The following is a 19,695-nucleotide window of genomic DNA, read 5'->3' on the forward strand; positions in this document are numbered from 1 at the left end:
TGTTGTTTGAACACAAAATGTATGTTTGCCAAAAAGAGTCTTTTATGGAGGGCTTGCATGGGGCAGGCAATAACATGGTGGTCAGAAGAAGCAATACAGGTGTACTCTCAAGTTCTCTCTCAAGAATTTTGGATTTAATTGTGGGACATGGGAGACACTGGCATAGGCCTGCTCAGCACAGCATGCCCATATCAGAAAAGGTGCTGTGCTCTATGAGCAAAACAGAATTGAAACAGCCCAAAGGAAATGCAGGATGCCCAAAATATTCACATGGACTATTTCTGCCCAATCTGTAGTAGAGCATTCCAAGCTCGTAAGTTCATATTGGTCTGATCAGCCATAGTAGGACACATTGAAAATTGACTTTGTCATGGTGATGTCATTTTGGTCCTCTTCAAGAATGAAGGACAACAACTATATCCTCTCTGTATATATGTATGTGTGTGCGTGTATATAGATGGACATCTATCTATATATATGCCAAGCCTAGAGGCCTGTGTGGGCTACCCGAGTCTTCTTACCTCACCTCCGAGGTCTTTGGTTGGCCAAAACCGGATGCTCATATGAGAGAAAGGACGTTCCAGAGTCGAACAAGGGTTGAGCTTTATTTCAGGGTCTAGGTTACAAGTGCAGGGGGTCTTCCTTACGAGGAAGAGGGGGAGATTTCCTAAGGAGGCTAAGATCTTAAGGGATTGGAAGTAGAAGTACAAGCGGGGAGAGAGGGGGAGGGGAGAGAGGAAAGAAGAAAAGCGGAGCCTACTGTCCTCTTGGCTCCTCATGTGCTAAGAGAGCTTTCAGGCTTCCTCAATCCTACTTAACCTTCAGCCGCATAGTTTGCATCTGAATACCGTGCTGTTAGGTAACTAGGTGTGCCCAGATCCGGGACAATCTCGAGGACGGGGAGATCTCTCTCCCATCACGTTTCTCACGGGAAGAGGCGGAATTACTCGAGATAGCTCGGTTCACCTCGATCCCCTGCCGTTTCCTGGGGGGGGTCTCGTGAGAGCTCTAAGATTTAGAAGCTCCCACCTTTACCCGCCCGAGACTGTCCACACGGAATTGAGCTTCCAATCCCAACATATATACACACACATATATATACATGTATTACATATTCATGTATATGCTCTCTCTATAGATATATCCTATATATATTCACTATATATATACCCATATATAGCTTCTATGTGTATTTATATATACATATGTATGCATATACACACATATATAATAAAAAATATTGTTCAGTAGTTTCAGTGGTATCCAGATCCTCATGACTCCATTTGGGATTTTCTTGACAAAGATAGAGGAGTAGTTTGCCATTTCCTTCTCCAACTCATTTTATAGTTGAGGAATTGAGGCAAACAGGGTGAAGTGACTTGCCCAGGGTCACACAGCCAGTAAGTGTCTATGAATACATATATACACACACATACACACATACATATATATATGTATATATCTATATCTAATATATACATCCTCTCATATATAGCCTGCATCCTCTCTCTATATATATACATACATGTATATGCATATGTTTATACATATGTATCTATATACAAATGCATATATATCTTGTATGTGTCTGCATATATATACAAATGTATGTACATATAAATATATATATATATACACACATTATTATAAGACTTTTCCAGTCCCCCAGCTGTTAGTGCCTTTCCAAATAAGATTACTTCTCACTTCCATGTATTTATATGAATGCGTGTATATATACATATATGTATATACATATATGCACACACATCCACTATGTAAAGAGTATATATTTATATAGATAAAAATGAAAATGTAAAGTAATCTCTGGGACAGTTATTAACAGCCAGGGCCTGGTAAAGTCTTCTGCAAAAGTTAGGATTTGAGCTTGGTCTTGAAGGAAGGAAGCCAGGCAGAAGTAAGGAGAGAAGGCGCTCCAGCCAAAGGGACAAAGCAAAGGAACAGAGACAGGAGAGGAAGGTCTTAACTGAAGAAGCAGTGTCCAGTGTCACTGGGTCATGGAGTTCATGGAGGGACTTAAAGTATAAGAAGCCTGGGAAGGAGTAAGAGACCAGCTTGGAAAGATGCTTAAATAGCTTTGTTTTCAATTTTATGATATGGTCAGTCAATAAGTATTTATTAAGCACTGACTACATGCCAAGCATTGTGTTAAGTGCTGGGGTTGCAAAGAAAGGCAAAAGACAGTCTGATGTCAAGGAGCTCATAGTCTAATGAAGGAGACAAGTTGGTACAAGCAACTATGTACAGACAAGATATATATAGATATAGATATAGACATACATATATGTATATATAATTAAATTGGAAATAGTCAACAGAGAGAAGTAGCATTAAGGACTTTTTTGTAAAAGGTGAGATTTTAGTAATGAAAGCATTCATATTTTCCTTCAATTTCATCACTTCTCCATGTTTTACCTGCTTTAGTGACTGGCATTGTCTCCCCTGAAGCATTTCCAGTCAGTGAAGTGTTGGTATTTCTTCCTTTCTTTGGTACCAGAAAATAAGAATGCCAATTGCTTGACTATCCTCTATGTCAGGTTGATCATGATAACAGCTTTGAAGAGGACTGGCCTGCAGCCCAATGTCATCTCATTAATTTCTTTGAATCTTAATAATAGTTCCATTGATCATGGTGACCAGCACACCAAGCCAATTAGTATCATTAGCAGAGCCCTATTTGCCAGTATTTGGGGGGGGGGGGGGGGTTCTCACATCAGAGCTACCACAATCCTCCCCAGGCACACAAAGTCTGCCCTTGACATCACCATAACTGGAATTCCCCTATTTCCCACTGACCCACCCCCATTGCTTACACATTACTTGGGAAGAACAACATGTTCCCAGATAAGCAAATACAAAATATTCACAAAGTAAATACAGAAGCCTTGAACTGAACTGGGAATTCTGAGAGGAATGAGTGAGGAGGGAGACCAGTCCATGAACTAGATAGCCTGCACAGAGGCACCAATGTGGAGATGGGACACCACGTCTTAGGAATAGCAGGTAAGCAAGTTTGGCTGGAGTATAAAATGAGTATCAAAGAGTTTATTTATGAACACATTGGAAATAAAAGTTGCAGCCAGATTATAAAGGACTTTAAATGCAAAGAAAAGGGTTTGATTTTGAGGGGCAGAGCCAAAACAGTGAACTAGAAGCAGAGACCTACCTGAGCTCTCCCACAAAACTCCTCAAAAGACCTGTAAAAATGGCTCTAAACAAATTCTAATCAGCAGAAGTCACAAAATGATAGAGTGAAACAGATTTCTAGCCCAAGATAATCTGGAAGGCCAACAGGAAGAGTCTATTGCACCAGTCTCTGAGTGGAGTGCAGCCCAATGTGGGCCACTGGGAGTGGAACATGGTTCAAACCATCTGGAAAAAGCCACTGCTACAATGGTGGCTATTTCTGGAACTCTTGGCCTCCAGATGGCAGGGGAATCGAGCAGTGCTGGGTTGGTGGTCCTGGTGCAAGGAGGAGCACTGGCATGACAGAACTGCTGGTGTCTGTGGAGAGAGAATCCTACTCACAGTTCCACAGCAGGAGAGAGTGCTTGTGGTTGCTCACAGACAAGAGGGCAGGCAAGGAGCTCCTTTGATCATATCACTTTGGAGGAATTGAGAATTTATAGATCCCTAGAGATCTCTCTGAAAACACTGCACAAAACCCCTAAAACTTGGGGCATTACACTTTTCACTTAACAAAGAGCTCAAAAGTCAATCAATTGACTGAGAAAATGACCAAAAAGGGGGGAAATAAGACTATAGGAAGTTATGTTCTTGGTGAAAAGTTATTTTCTTACAATGAAAAAGATCAAAGCATACAACTGAAGGAAGACAGCAAGGTCAAGGCTCCTACATTCAAAGCCTCTAAGAAAAATATGAAATTGTCTTAGGCCATGGAAAAGCTCCAAAAGGATTTTGAAAATCAAGTAAGAGAACTAGAGGAAAAATTGGGAAGAGAAATGACAACAATGCAAGAAAATCATGAAAAGTGAGTCAACAGCTTGCTGAAAAATGCTGAAGAAAATAACAACTTTAAAAATAGACTAAACCAAACTGCAAAAGAGGTCCAAAAAGCCCATGACAAGAAGAATACTTTAAAAAACAGAATTGGTCAAATGGAAAAGGAGGCTCAAAAGCTCACTGAAGAAAATAGTTCTTTAAAAATTTGAATGGAGCAGGTGGAAGCTAATGACTTTATGAGAAACCAAGAAATTATAAAATAAAACCAAAAGAATGAAAAAATAGAAGACAATGTGAAATTGGAAAAACCACTGACCTGAAAAATAGATCTCGAAGAAATAAGTTAAAAATTATTGGTCTCCCTGAAAACCATGATCATAAAAAGAGCCCAGACATCATCTTCCAAGAAATTATCAAGGAAAACTGTCCTGATATTCTAGAATCAGAGGGTAAAATAAAAATGGAAAAACTTTACCGATCACCTCCTAAAAGAAATCACCAAAGGAAACTCCTAGGAATATTGCAGCCAAATTCCAAAGTTCCCAGGTCAAGGAGAAAATACTTCAAGCAGAAAGAAATAATTCAAGCATTGTGGAAACACAAACAGGGTTTAGCAGCTTCTACATTAAGGAATAAAAGGGCTTGGAATATGATATTCCAGAGGCCAAAGGAAATAGGATTAAAACCAAGAATTACCTACCCAGCAAAACTGAGTATAATACTTCAGGGAAAATAATAGAATTTCAATGAAATAGAGAACTTCCAAGCATTCTTGTTGAAAAGACCAGAGTTGAAGAGAAAATTTGACTTTCAAATACAAGAATCAAGAGAAACATGAAAAAGTAAATAGGAAAGAGAAGCCTTAAGGAACTCATTAAGTTGAACTGCTTACATTCCTACATGGAAAGATGCTATTTATAACTCATGAGACCTTTTTCAAAATTAGGGTAGTTAGAAGGAATATACATATATGTATGTATGTATATATATATATACATACATACATATATGTAGGTGTGTATGGGTACAAATGTATATATTATATGTGTATAGGTAGAGATATGTACATGTGCGTATGTGGGTATGTATATATAGATATATATGTATATATGTGTATGTATGTATGTATGTGTGTATATATGTATGTATATGTATGCATGTATATGGATTATATATACATATATACATACACATAGCTAGAGGGCACAGGGTGAGTTGAATATGGAAGGAGGATACCTAAAAAAATAAAATTTATTGTTGAGTGGAATATTCTAGGAGTAAAAGAAATGGAGAGGTGGAATGTAGCAAATCATTTCACATACAAGAGGGAAGAAAGAGTTTCTACAATGGAGGGGAAGAGGGAGAGGTGAGAGGGAATAAATGAGCTTTACTCTCATGGGATTTGGCTTAAGGAGGGAATAACACACACTCAAGTGGATATGGAAATCTATTTTACCCTGCAGGAAGGCAAAGGGGAAGGGAATTGGAGAAGGAAGATAATAGAAGGGACAACAAATTGGGGAAAGGGACAATCAGAAGCAAACACTATTGTGGGAGGACAGGTCAAGGGAGAGAATGGAATAAATAAAGGTCAGGATAGGACAGAGAGAAATGTAGTTAATCTTTTACAGCATAAATATTATAAAAGTACTTTGCATTGTTACACATGTATGACCTACACTGAATTACCTGTTTTCTCAATAAGAGTGGGTGGGGAGAGAGGGAGAGAATATGGAACTCAAAGTTTTAAGAATGAATGTTAAAAATTATTTTAGCATGCAACTCAGGAGAGACATGGACAATTAACATAATATGGGAAATTGAAGTCAGGCCATAGGAAGATGGTTGAAATACCTAGGGAAAAAATGATGTAGGGGGACTTAATAGTGGTCTTCAAATATGTGAAAGGTTAGTTTATAGAAAAGGTGATCCATCACTGAACCTCAGTGCCCCAAGCAACTCTAAGTCTATTAATTATCATTGAACATTTAATCTGTGTGAGTAGAGGGAATTTTCGTACTGAAGGAATTTCCACATTAGCGGAGAGAACACTTTCCTACGTAGATAAAATGTATACATAGGGTTTTTGTTTCTTTGTTTGCTTGTTTGCATCATTTCTTCCCCATACACTGTAAGCAGGGACTGTCTTTTGCCTTTTCTTTGTATTCCCAGAGAAGGTACTTGATAAATATTTACTGAGTGACTGATGTTATTTCTGGACACATGAAAAATCAAATGACATTACTGCAAAAGCAGTGTCCTTTGGAAGAGACTTGCGTCTTGTAAGAGAGAAAATTTGCCCAGTGTGTTTCCTGAAATATAAAGAGTATTGTGAATATGCATTTTTGGCATGCTGGAGGCAGATCGAACCAGCTCACAGGAGCCAATTTGTAAATGAGAGCCTTTATACACCTCAGAAATTAGAGAATGCTACATGGTTTGTTGCTTTGTTGATTGTGTAGACTTAACAAAGTGATGGACAATATGTTAATAATGCCAATTTAACTTAAAGTTAGGTTGCACGTTTTCAGAGAACTAATTGCTAAACACTTAACAACACACTCCATTCTCTGCATATACATTTTACCACCTCCATGTCTTTGAGGATGTGGAATGGAAAGACAGGCTCTCTTTCTAGTCCTATACCTATGTGGAATAAATGCAGATTTATCTGTTAAATCAGATTCTGTAATAGAGGCAATGGCTTTGCCATAACTTTTTCAGCAATATCTGTGCTCTATAGTTCTGTAGAGCTTTGACCATTGAGTTAGAAGGGACCCTCATGACTTCTAACCATTATCTTTTCCAGCTCCCTTACACACACATACACACACAACACACTTTCATAGTATCTCTTACAGATGGCCATTCAGCCTCTGCTTAAATATTTTCAATAATTACTATTATTCTTCAGTTTTTTCAGCTGTGTCTGACCCTTCATGAGCCCATTTGGGGTTTTCTTGGCAAAGATGCCAGAGTGGTTTGCCATTTCCTTTTTCAGTTCATTTTACAGATGTGGAAAAGGCAAACAGGGTTAAGTGTCCCGTCCAGGGGCACTCAGCTAGTGTCTGAGGTCAGATGTGAACCCAGGATGACTCTCAAATTCTATCCACTGCACCTTTTTTTTATTCAGTGATACTACCTCACAGAACAATCTGCCTCTTTAATGGATTGTTTAGTTGTTTAGAAGTTCTTCCTTATATTCAGCTGAAATTTGCTTCTCTGTAGCTTCATTCATTAAATATTTATTGTGTCTACTGCTGAGTACAGAGCAAAGAGTCAACATGGCCTATCTGATGCAGTGCCAGCTTCCATGCTCTTAAGTTTGCCAATTAGGATTTTTGTTCTCTGTAAGCGCCAATATTCCTTATAAAGTTTGAGGAAAGGATTAGGGTACCAATTGAGATCCCACACTGGTGTTAAAGAATCAGCATCTTTGAGATCAAGAAGATCTGGGTTCATTTCCTGCCACCAAAATTGTACTAGTTGACCAGGAATATGTCAATATGACCAGGAGTAAGTCAATACTTCTCTGAGCCTCAGTTTTCTTATCTATAAAATGGGAAGAATAATATTATGGTACTAATCTCATAGCTATAACTTGACCCAAATTAAATAGTCAAGTTAATAATCAATTGCCACTCTTCAGGAAAAAGGGTGAGTGGTTGCTAGTCAGAGACCACAAAGAAGTTCAGTTTCAATTTGCTCCCTGAATCTTTGCCAAAGTCATGAGTCCTCAAGGAACAGAAGGCCTATGCATATTGTTGAATTTGCTTTTGACTTGGGTATTGATGGCCCTCCACATTATGGAGAGAGCTGTTGTGCTACATAAATGTAAGTTATTATCTACATAGTTTTATAGCAACAGGTCATCATAACAGGCTGCATGTTGAAGCTGATGTCTGCAAGCTGGCAAAGAAGACTTGTCCAACTGAGCAGAAAAAAAAAAAATGCTTGATTTGGGGCTTTAAAATATGACCCTAAATCATAACATTTAATTGAACCTAAAAAGTGAGCATAAAAGCAAGGAGGACAATGTCTCATTGTATTAACTTAATTTGTTTTTGAAGATGATATCATTTTAAATTATTGTTTAAAACTCAAATCAATACAAGTGATTTTTTCATTAAATTTGCTATTGGTTTTTATTTAATAAAAGTATTATTAACTACTGTTTTGTAAGCCCTGAATCTACTTCTTTTCTGAATTCAGGTCTTTGTAATTGCCAATTTGGAAATGGACCTGTTTCTTCATGTAAATCTTAACCCATACACAGAGGTGGGGAGCCTGTGGCCGTAAGGCCACATGTGGCCCTCTAGGTCCTCAAGTGTGACTGTTTGACCGAATTCAAACTTCACAGAACAAATTTGTTTGGATTCATTCAAAAGGCTCCACCTGAGGACCTAGAGGGCGAACCATATGTGGTTTTGAGGTTTCAGTTCCCTACTCCATTGTACCATTTGTGGCATATCGAAGTCTATTTGTCAATATGCTAGCTAATGAAATTAACAAAGGACTATCTAAAGAGAAGCATGCCATTGCTACCTCAAGGATAATATCTACACAAAAGAATGTGTGTGGAGGGGGGGTAGCTTTCCACAGCCCAAGGATGAAGCAGGATATGTGTTACTGAAAACTCCTCATTACACAGCTATCTAGACCGAAGTGATAGAGACTGAAATCAGAAGGAAGAAAGATACTGTGTATCAGCGATAGGAAGGACTGAAGGAGCCCAGCAAGACTGGTCAGCACCCATTTACAGAAAGCAATGGAACAGAGAAAAATGGAAAGTGCCCAGAGATGGATTAAGGTGGCAAAAACCACATTTTCCTTCTAGCAATAAATGACAGTACTCCATGTATGTGTGTGTGTGTGTTGTGTTTTAAATCAGGATGAATAAATGAGGAAACAAAAATCAAATCAAGAGAAACTGAGAGGGATACATGGGTTATAAAGAGATGGAAAATAAGAAAATGTTAGGTGGGGAGAGAAGTGAAGAATGAGTAGAGTTCAGCACTATAAGAAATATTTAAAAGAAAACCTGAGTGCAGAACTAAAGGCTGATTGCAGAAGTGTTTAAGATAAATAACAGGACATTTTCCAATTACAAGAAAAACAAGGGGTCAGTGAAGGACACCATGGGGCCTCTGAGGGATAACAAGGATAATTTATTGACAGAAGAGATACACATTGCTAGAGAAAAAAAATTAAATGAATTCTTTAAATCAAAGTTCACATGAGAAGATGGGCAATAGATGAGAGAGTACAACATAAATCCCCAAGTGTGAAAGGGGAACTTTTGAAGGAGAGGCGAGAAGGGTAGAGTCATTTAAAGCGATCACAAATACTTCTAAAGATGTCACTCAATTCCAGGACTGCAGGTACTCTTTCCAGGACTTCCACCTTGCATCTTTCACAGACTACACATCTGTCTCTGTATTAGTCCTACTCTATGCTCATGTTGGGATGATGGTAGGTGGGTTATTGAGAAGAAGTTATTCCCAGAGTTCCCTGAGTCCATCTCCATGGGTAGCATTAGAAGCTGGAGGATATGTGTGGTTATGTTGCTTTTGATCTCAGGATTTCTTATAGGTTGCGGATGTAAGAACTAAAAGACTGATAGAGTCCTAGGAATAATTATGGATCACATAAAAGTGTAAATAGCTAGTGGAGGGAACTTCTAGCTGGAGGCTTGGCACACTCAAATAGGTCAATGCCCCCAAATTCTCCACTGTATTTATGGTAGTCGGTACATGGCATTTGTGTGCCCTGTTAAAGTAAAAATTGTGCCTTATTTGTCACTGTCTACCAGAGGCTTTGAGCCTTCACTGTAATAAATGTGACCTGTAGGCTCAAAGAAGCATGAGATTTTAGCTGAGAGACTTTTTTGGGTTTTTTTAAAGTTCATCCTTTCATTTTTCAGATGAGAAAACTCTTAGTCAGAGGGATGTTATCCTGTTCAAGGTCATATAGATTTCTAGAGAGTGGCAGAACCAGCTTTTGAACTGAGGCCCTCTGGGTTCAAATATAATTCTCTTAAATTCCTGTATATCATGTAGAGCAAGATTTTCTGACATCCCCTCAAAATGCATAGTTAGAAAAAGTTATATTAAAAAGCATTGCCATTGTGACCCCACGCCACAAACTATACCCTAGGAATGTTGCCTACCTTCCCTTCTTCTAGGCATGGGATCATAGGACCATTCATTTAATGCTAGAAGGAAGCCCAGAAATCTAATACAAACTCCTCAGTTTACAGATGAGGAAAAGTCACAGTTAATAAATGACAGAGCTAAGGTCTGAATGGAGATTCTCTGACTCCAGGCAAAAGTGTTCATTTAAGTACCTCACCATACCTTTAGTCTCAGCTCTGCAATATGGCACTGATTTCTTGTCATCCGACTGGGCCTCAAAATTATAGGATTCCACAGGCAGCTAGGTGGCCCAGTGGATAGAGTACTGGCTGTAGAGTCAGGAAGACCTGAGTTCAAATTTGACTTTAGACACTTGACACTAACTGTGTCATCCTGGGCAAGTCACTTAACTCCAATTGTCTCACCAAAAAAAAAAAACAAAAACAGAAAAAAAAACAACCCAAAACTATAGGATTCTCACTGGACAGTTTGACTATGTGAATGGTCATCAGGAGTTCTATTACTATTTCACCTTAGAATAACCAAAGAGTAATCCGTAATTCATGTCAGTCAAAGATTTTGAAAAGGAAAGTTGAATAAAAATGGAGGTGACCATTTTAATTCTGAAAGGTTGGTGGCACAAGGGATGGAATGCCAGGCCTAGAGTCAGGAAAGCCTGAGTTCAAATCTGTCCTCAGACATTTACTAGCTGTGTGACCATGGGCAAGTCACTTCACCCTCTTTCCCTCAGTTTCCTCATCTGTAAAAATGAGCTGGAGAAAGAAATGGCAAACTACACCAATATCTTTGCCAAGAAAACCACAAATGGGGTCACAAAGAGTCAGACAAGACTAAGCAAAAAGTTAATCTTAATAAAATGAGCAAAAGAAAAAATATGCATGATATGAAATTTTTAGAAGATCCTTAAATAGTCAATAGGAAGAGATCTATCGTAAAGATAATGTTTTACGTAAAAATAGAGATTAGCATTTGGTGACTATTAAACCAGACATCTCCTTTACTATCTAATTAAGAAACAGATGAGCTAAATTTCATATTGAAACATTTTTCTTGAAATTAATGGTCCTGGGGAACTGGAAGACTCCTCCTGGATATGCCTCCCTTGACCTTGACTTGGGAACACAGAGGGTCCTATTTCCCTTCCTCTTTGTGGAAGATACTTACACCTCAATATCAAGACCCAAGAGAAACATAAAGAGGTAAAAAGGGAAAAAAAAACATAAGGAATTCAACAGAACTAATCTGTTTACATCTGTACATGGAAGATGATACTTGTAATTCTTAACAATTGTACCGCTAATAGTACAGCTAGAAGGAATGTACATAGACAGAGGATGTGGGTATAAGGTGAATTTGAGGGAATGACAAAAAATAATTAAGGTATGAAAAAGAGAACTACACTGGGTATAGAAGGGAGAGGTAGAATGGGGTAAATTATTTCACATTAAGAGACACAAAAGACCTATTACATTGCAGGGTGGGAGATGGGCATCACTTGAATATTACTTTCATCAGTTTTGTCACAAAGAGGGAATAATATACAGAATCAGTTGAATACAGAAATCTACCTTACCTGACAGGGAAGTAGAAGGGGAGAGCATTAAGTAAAGATGAAGGGGACTGACAAAAGGAAGGTGGTAAAGAGAAGCAAAACACTGGTGAGGGGGGAAAAGGTGAAAGGCAAAAGAGGACAAACGGGAGGAAAAATAGGATGGAGGGAAATGCACAGGTAGTTAATCATAACTGTGAATGTGAATGGATGAACTCACCCATAAAATGGAAGCAGATTGTAGAGTGGATAAAAAAACAAGAGAACTGCAATATGATGTTTACAAGAAACATACTTGAAGCAGACACATGTACATACACACAGAGTAAATAAAGGGAAGGGGCTGGAGCAGAATATGCTATGCTTCAGCTGAAGTGAAAAAAAAAAGCAAGGGTAACAATCCTGATCTTAGACAAAATAAAAGCAAAAATAGATCTAATTAAAAGACATAAGGAAAGAAACTACACCTTGCCAAAAGGTACCATAGACAATGAAGCAATATCAATGCTTAACATATATGCACCAAGTGGTATAACATCTAGATTTTAAAAGAAGTTAAGTGAATTGCAAGAATAAAAAAGCAAAACTATACTAGTAGGGGAACTCAACTACACTCTCAGAATTTGATAAATCCAACCAAAAAATAAACAAGAACTAAGAAGGTAAATAGAATATTAGAAAAGTTAGATATGACAGATCTTTGGAGAAAACTGAATGAGGGCAGAAAGAAATATACCTTTTTCTCAGCAGCACATGGCACCTACACAAACATTGACCATACATTAGGGCATTGAAAACCTCAAAATCACATGTAGAATGGCAGTAATATTAAATGTATTCTTTTTGGATAATAATGCAATAAAATTACATTCAACAAAGGCCAGTGGAAAAATAAATTAAAATTAATTAGAAAAAAATAATCTAGGTCAAAGGATATGAACAGGCAATTTTCAGAGGAAGAGGTTAAGGCTATCTATAATCATATGAAAAAATGCTCTAAATCACTATTGGTTAGAGAGATGCAAATCAAAACAACTCTGAGGTACCACATCATACCTATAAGATTGGCAAACATGACAGAACAAGAAAATGATAAATGCTGGAGAGGATGTGGGAAAGTTGGAACACTAATTCATTGTTGGTGGAGCTGCAAACGCATCCAACCATTCTGGAGAGCAATTTGGAACTATGCCCAAAGGGCTACAAAAATGTGCATACCCTTTGACCCAGCAATATCACTACTAGGACTATATCCCCAAGAGATCATAAAAATGGGAAAGGGTCCCACATGTACAAAAATATTTATAGCAGCACTCTATGTAGTTGCCAAAAACTGGAAGTCAAGGGGATGTCCATCAATTGGGGAATGGCTGAATAAATTATGGTATATGAATGTAATGGAGTACTATTGTGCCATAAGAAATGATGAACAAGAAGACTTCAGAGAGGCCTGGAAGGACTTATATGACCTGATGCTGAGTGAAAGGAGCAGAACCAGGAGAACTTTATGCACAGCAACAACCACAGTGTGTGAGAGTTTTTTCTGGTAGACTTAGATTTTTGTAATAACACAAGAACTTCTTACCAAAAAAAAAAAAAAATCCAAATGGAGGATCCCAAGGCAAAATGCCTGCCACACTCAGAGAGAGAAATATGGAAGTCACTCACATATTGTAGCAGATCATGTTTGTGTATGTGTATGTGTTTGTGTATCATGTTCTGATTTGTTATACGATTTCTTTCATTTATCTTAGTCTGACTACATAGCATGACTATAGTGAAAATATACTCAATAGGAAAGTATATGTAGAATCTATACAGAATTGTATGCAGTCGTGGGGAGGGGGGGGGTAGGTGGGGGGGATAAAATCACAATTGTATGGCAGTGATTGTTAAACATTACAAAATAAAAAAAAAATAATCTAATCCTACGGAATAATAAGGGGATCAAAGACCAAATCATAGAAACAATCAAGAATTTCATTAAAAAGAATGACACCAATGAGACAACATACCAAAATTTATCAGATGCAGCAAAAGCAGTACTTAGGGGAAAACTTGTTTCTCCAAATTCTTACACTAACAAAATTGAAAAAAGAACAAATCAATGAATTAGGCACACAACTAAAAAAAAGCAGGAAAAGAATAAATTAAAAATCCCCTGTTGAGAACCAAATTAGAAATTCTTAAAATCAAATGTGAGATTAATAAAATTGAAAGAAAAAACTGTTGAAGTAATAAATAAAACTAGGAGCTGATTTTATAATAAAAAACCCAATAAGATAAATGTCATTGGTTAACTTGATTAAAAAAAGAAGAAAACCAAATATCTGGTATCAAAAATGAAAAGGATAAAATCACCACCAATGAAAAAGAGTAAAGCAATCATATTTTGTCCAATTATATGCCAATAAATCTGAGTGAAATAAGTGAAGATTTATGAAAATATAAATTATCCAGATTAACAGATCAGAACATAGGATGTTTAAATTACCCCATCTTAGAAAAAGAAATTGAACAAGTCATTAACGAACTCCTCAAGAAAAATTCCCCATAGCCAGTGGGTTCGCAAGTTAATTTTACCAAATAATTAAAGAACAATTAATTTCAATACTATATAAGCTACTTGGAAAAGTAGAAGAAGAGGAGTCCTACCAAACTCATTTTATGACATAAATATTGTGTGGATACCTAAACCAAGAAGAGCTAAGACAGAGAAAGAAAATTACAGATTAATTTCCCTAATGAATATTGATGCAAAAATGTAGAACAAAATACTAGTAAGGTGATTACAGCAATATATCACAAGGATTACATACTATGACTATGTGGCACTTATACCAGTAATACAGGATTAGTTCAATATTAGAAAAACTATCAGCATAATTGATCACATCAATACCAAAATCAACATAAATCATATAACTATCTTAATAGATGTTGAAAAAGCTTTTGACAAAATACAGGACCCATTCCTATTAAAAACAATAGAGAACATAGAAATAAAGGGAACATTCCTTAAAATGATAAGCAGTATCTATCTAAAATCTTGAGCAAGTATTATCTGTAATAGGAATAAGCTAAAAGGTTTCCCATAAGATCAGGGGTGAAAAAAGGATGCCCATTATCACTCCAATTTTTCAATATAGTACTAGAAATGTTAACTATAGAAATAAGAAAACAAAATTAAAGAGATTAGAATAGGCAATGTGTAATCAAAATTATCACTCTTTACAGATGATATAAAGCTTCACTTAGAGAACACTAGATAATCAACTAAAAAAAGTACTTGAAATACTTAACAACCTTAGTAAAGTTGCAGGATACAAGATAAATCCACATAAATCATCAACATTTCTGTATATTGTCAACAAAGTCCAGCAGCAAGAAATAGAAAAAGACATTCCATTTAAAATAATTGTAGAAAATGTAGAATACTTGGGAGTCTACCTGCCAAGACAAACCCAGGAGCTATATGAATATAATTATAAAACTTTTCATACAAATAAATTTCAACCCAAACAACTGGAAATATATGAAGTGCTCATGGGTAGGCCAACCCAACACAGTAAAAATGACAATTCTGTCTAAACTAATTTAATTATTCAATGCCATACCAATTAAACTACCCCAGTCGTCCTGGTGAATATCAGGTCACTGATGTCTCAGGAGAAGGAAGTGAGGTTGATGACTTTACACAGCCCTCCCTCACTCAAAATAAAATCAACTGCAAGTCATGTTATCATCTTGATGTCATGGTCCTCTTTGAGAAGAAAGGACAAACACAACTTACACCTACATGTGGGAAGGCTAAAGCCTTCAGATTGTCTTTCTCCATCAGAATAGCTTAAGTTTGAGACTTATGCTAGTGAGACCTGAACTTTCAGGGCCATGGGAGAATAACCAGAGGAAGCCACAGTTAAGTTCAGGTATGCCCAGAATCTGTGATCAAGAAAATCTTAGCAGTTTCCTGCATTACATTCACTAGTCCTGTGCAGCTACCTTCTCATAAATAGCTAAGTTATTTCCCCTTTCTTGTTTTGCTAGAAGACCGGTTTTGAAAGTAGTGAACTTCTTGACTTCCTAGTAACTGGTTAAACATCACCCAGAGACACAAGGGCTACATTTCAACTATTCAATTTAATATACATGTATGAAACAATTATTACATGTAAGGCACTCAGCTAGCCACAGAGGCTTAAAGACCATGGGGGAAACAAGCAGCTGATCTGAAACTCAGCCCTGAGTGGCAGCCCTGGAGTGAGGAGGAGTACTGGCATGGTAGAGCTAGAGGTGGTTATGGAGAGGGAACCCTACTCACAGATCCTGAGCAGAAAAGCTTGTGGTTGCTCCCAGACCAGAGTGCAGGCCAGGAAAAGACTTATCCCTTGATTGTGACATCTTGGAGGAACTGAGCCCTTACAGGTCCCTAGAGTATACCCTCCACTTGACAAAGGACTCAAAAGTCAAGTAACTGGCTGGGGAAATGACCAAAAAAGGATAAAAAATAAGATTATAGAAGGCTATATGTTCTTGTTGAACAGGTATTTTCCTCCACCCTTTCAGATGAGGAAGAACAAAACATACCACCAAAGTCAAGGTTTCTTCATCCAAAACCTCCAAAATAAATTTGCAGTGGTCTCAGGCCATGGAAGAGCTCAAAGGGGATTTTGAAAATCAAGTAAGAGACATGGAGGAAAAATTGGGAAGAGAAATGAGAGCAATGCAAGAACATCATGAAAGGCAAGTCAACAGCTTGCTAAAGGAGACCCAAAAAATGCTGAAGAAAATAACACTTTTAAAAATAGACTAACCCAAACTGCAAAAGAGGTCCAAAAAGCCCATGACGAGAAGAATGCTTTAAAAAACAGAATTAGTCAAATGGAAAAGGAGGCTCAAAAGCTCACTGGAGAAAATAGTTCTTTAAAAATTAGAATGGAACAGATGGAAACTAATGACTTTATGAGAAACCAATAAATTATAAAACAAAACCAAACGAATGAAAAAAATGAAGACAATGTGAAATAACTCATTGGAAAAACAACTGACCTGGAAAATAGATTCAGGAGGGAAATTTGAAAAATTATGGGACTACCTGAAAGCTATGATCAAAAAAAGAGCCTAGACATCATCTTTCATGAAATTATCAAAGAAAACTGCCCTGATACTCTAGAACCAGAGGGTAAAATAAATATTGAAAGAATCCACTGATCGCCTCCTGAAAGAGATCCAAAAAGAGGGGAGAGATCAGGAGAAAATTTGGAACTCAGAAATTTGTGGGAATGAATGTTGAAAACTAAAAATAAATAAATAATTTTTTTTAAAAAAAAAAATATTCATTAGGGAAATAGGCAGCTTTCTTATTCATTATCTCTCCCTAGTTTGGGAACAAGATCATATTTGAATCATAGAAGGAATCAGGCAAGCTCCTTATTTGCTTATTTTATAAACAATTTATTTAATTTTAGAATTGATTATTCTTTCAATTTTTTACAAACTTCTTTTGTAAATCTATCAAGTTCTGGGGATTTTTTTCTCTGAGCTCCTTTTAATTAATCAATTTCTTTTTCTGCAACTAAGGTATTTAAATTCTCTATTACATATTCTGTTAATATGTTATTTCATATTCTGCAAACTTAATCCATTTCCTTTAAGTTATCGACTTTTGGCACATAATTGGTAAAAGAGTGTCTGATATTCTTTTATTTTATCTTCATTTTTGTGAATTATTTTTCATTCTTGATGCTTCTGATTTGATTTTTCCTTTTTTTTCTGAACAATAAGATTAATTAATGGTTTATCTCTCCTATTATACCCCCCAAATCAATCTTTGCTCTATTTGTTAACTTAATGGATTAAAATTTTTTATTGTCATTATCTCTTTTTGATTTTTTAATATTTCTCTCTTTGTGTTCAGGTGGATTTTTTTGTTACTTTTCTATTTGTTTTAGTTGAACACTCCATTCATTAATTTGATCTTTTTTTCTTTTGTTGATGGAAGCCTTTAGTGATTTGTATTTCCTCATAAGAATTGGTTTGAGCATATCCCAAAAGTATTGTTATATAGTGTCATTGTTACCATTTTCTTGAATGAAATTATCTGTTATTTCTATATTTCTTTGACTTACAAATTCCTTATGATTAAATTACTCACTCTCTAAGTTTGAATTTTATCACTATAATTTTATTGTATCATGGTCAGTAACAGATAAATTTAATATTTCTGCTTTTTTTCCTCTGTATATAAGGTTTTATTCCTCAGTACATGTTGAATTTTTGTAGACTGTAGAGTTAGATCAGGAATACATAAGCTCAAATCCCTCAGATACTTACTAGATATGTTGTCTCAGGTAAACCATTTAACTTCTGAATCCCCAAATTTCCTTACTTATAAAATGGCGATAATAATAGCACCTAGCTTCTACGGTTGTTGTGAGGATAAAACAAGTTAATATTTATAAAGCATCTTGCTAACTTAAAGTGCCATGTAAATGCCAGATATCATTACAAAATCTGAGAATATGCACATTCCTTTATATTTTCATTCAATAATCATCATAAATTTAAATTTTCTAACTTTTCTAAAGTTCTATTCAGACCTTTAATGTCTTTCTTGTTTTTCTTTTGGTTAGATTTGTGTAGGTTGGAGAGAGGTACATTGAAATCCCCAATTATTATAGTTTTGCTATCCTTGGTGACCCTTATACAATATATTAGGCTTTTGAAGAAATACCTGTTCCTCTCCAACTATTAGAATGTAGATGCTACAGTATTGTTCAATCTCTCTTGATTGCTCAAATGTATCTACCTTTCTAGATTCTCTAAACTCTTGTTTTCCATTCAGTTACTATTTACCTCTAGTCTTTTCATCAGGGATGCTTGAAAGTTTTCTATTCAATTAAAGATACATTTTTCCCCTTGAAGGCTATGACCACCATTTCAGGGTATGATGTTATTGTTTGTTTGCTTTTATCTTTTGACTTTAAGAATATTTCATTTCAAGATTTTTCTCTCCTTTTAAGCAGCTAATGTCACATTTTTTGCATGAAACTGACTGTGATTCCTTGGTTCTTGAATTCTTTCTTCCTGGATACTTCTAGAATGTTCTCTTTGAAGTAGAATCTCTGAATTTGGGGCATGACTGTCCTTAAAGTCCTCATGTTAAGGTTTTTGAAAATGACTAGTGAATTCTTTTCTTTTCACTTTGCCCTTTAGTTCTAGTGAATCTCAGCAGTTTTCATTCATAATTTCTAGAAATATTAAACCAAAGGCATTTTTGTCAAGTTTTTGTGGAATCTGCTTATTGTTAAGTTGTCTTCCTTGACCTGAACTCCACGACAATTGTTACTGCTAGTAGACATCCTATATTTTCTTCTGGTTTTTTTCAGTATTTTATTTTAATATTTCTTGTTCAGTGTGGAGTCACTTATTTCCATATGGTCATTTACATTTTCTTAGAGTCCATTATTTGTGTAAAGTTTTCAACCTCATCAAAACTATTATTCTTCTGATCTTTCCTCTAGAGCTCTTATTTCACTTATAATTCAATTTTTTATATCTCTTGTTTTGTTTCTTTCAGGTACTCTTGTATTCTTTGGGCCAAGACATTTTTTCTTCTCCAAGCCTGTAGTTGTTAGGGGATTATTCTCTTCATCTGTGTTTATCTTTCTATCTTCTCTTTAACTGTCATATTTTTTCATAATCTTCATTGTCTCCTTTTTTCTCATATCTCCACCCTCAGTTCTAATTTGGGTTCTTGTATCAGGACCAGGTTCCACCCACATGTACACTCTTAGACAGTCATCAGGCACTTACCATGACTTCAATTTCCTGGACTATTGTTGCTGAGTTCCATTTTCCCTGATGTGTCTGCCCTCAGAGCTTCAGTGTTTCCATTCAGAGCTCGGCATTTGGCTATTCCCAGCCTGGGTGATGCCCAGTCTAAGTACCATTCACCAGAGTTTATATTGGCTTTACTGGTGGGATGTCTCTTTCAGCACTCATAACTTC

Source organism: Notamacropus eugenii, chromosome 1 (assembly GCF_028372415.1).
Source record: "Notamacropus eugenii isolate mMacEug1 chromosome 1, mMacEug1.pri_v2, whole genome shotgun sequence".
Taxonomy (NCBI): Eukaryota; Metazoa; Chordata; class Mammalia; order Diprotodontia; family Macropodidae; genus Notamacropus; species Notamacropus eugenii.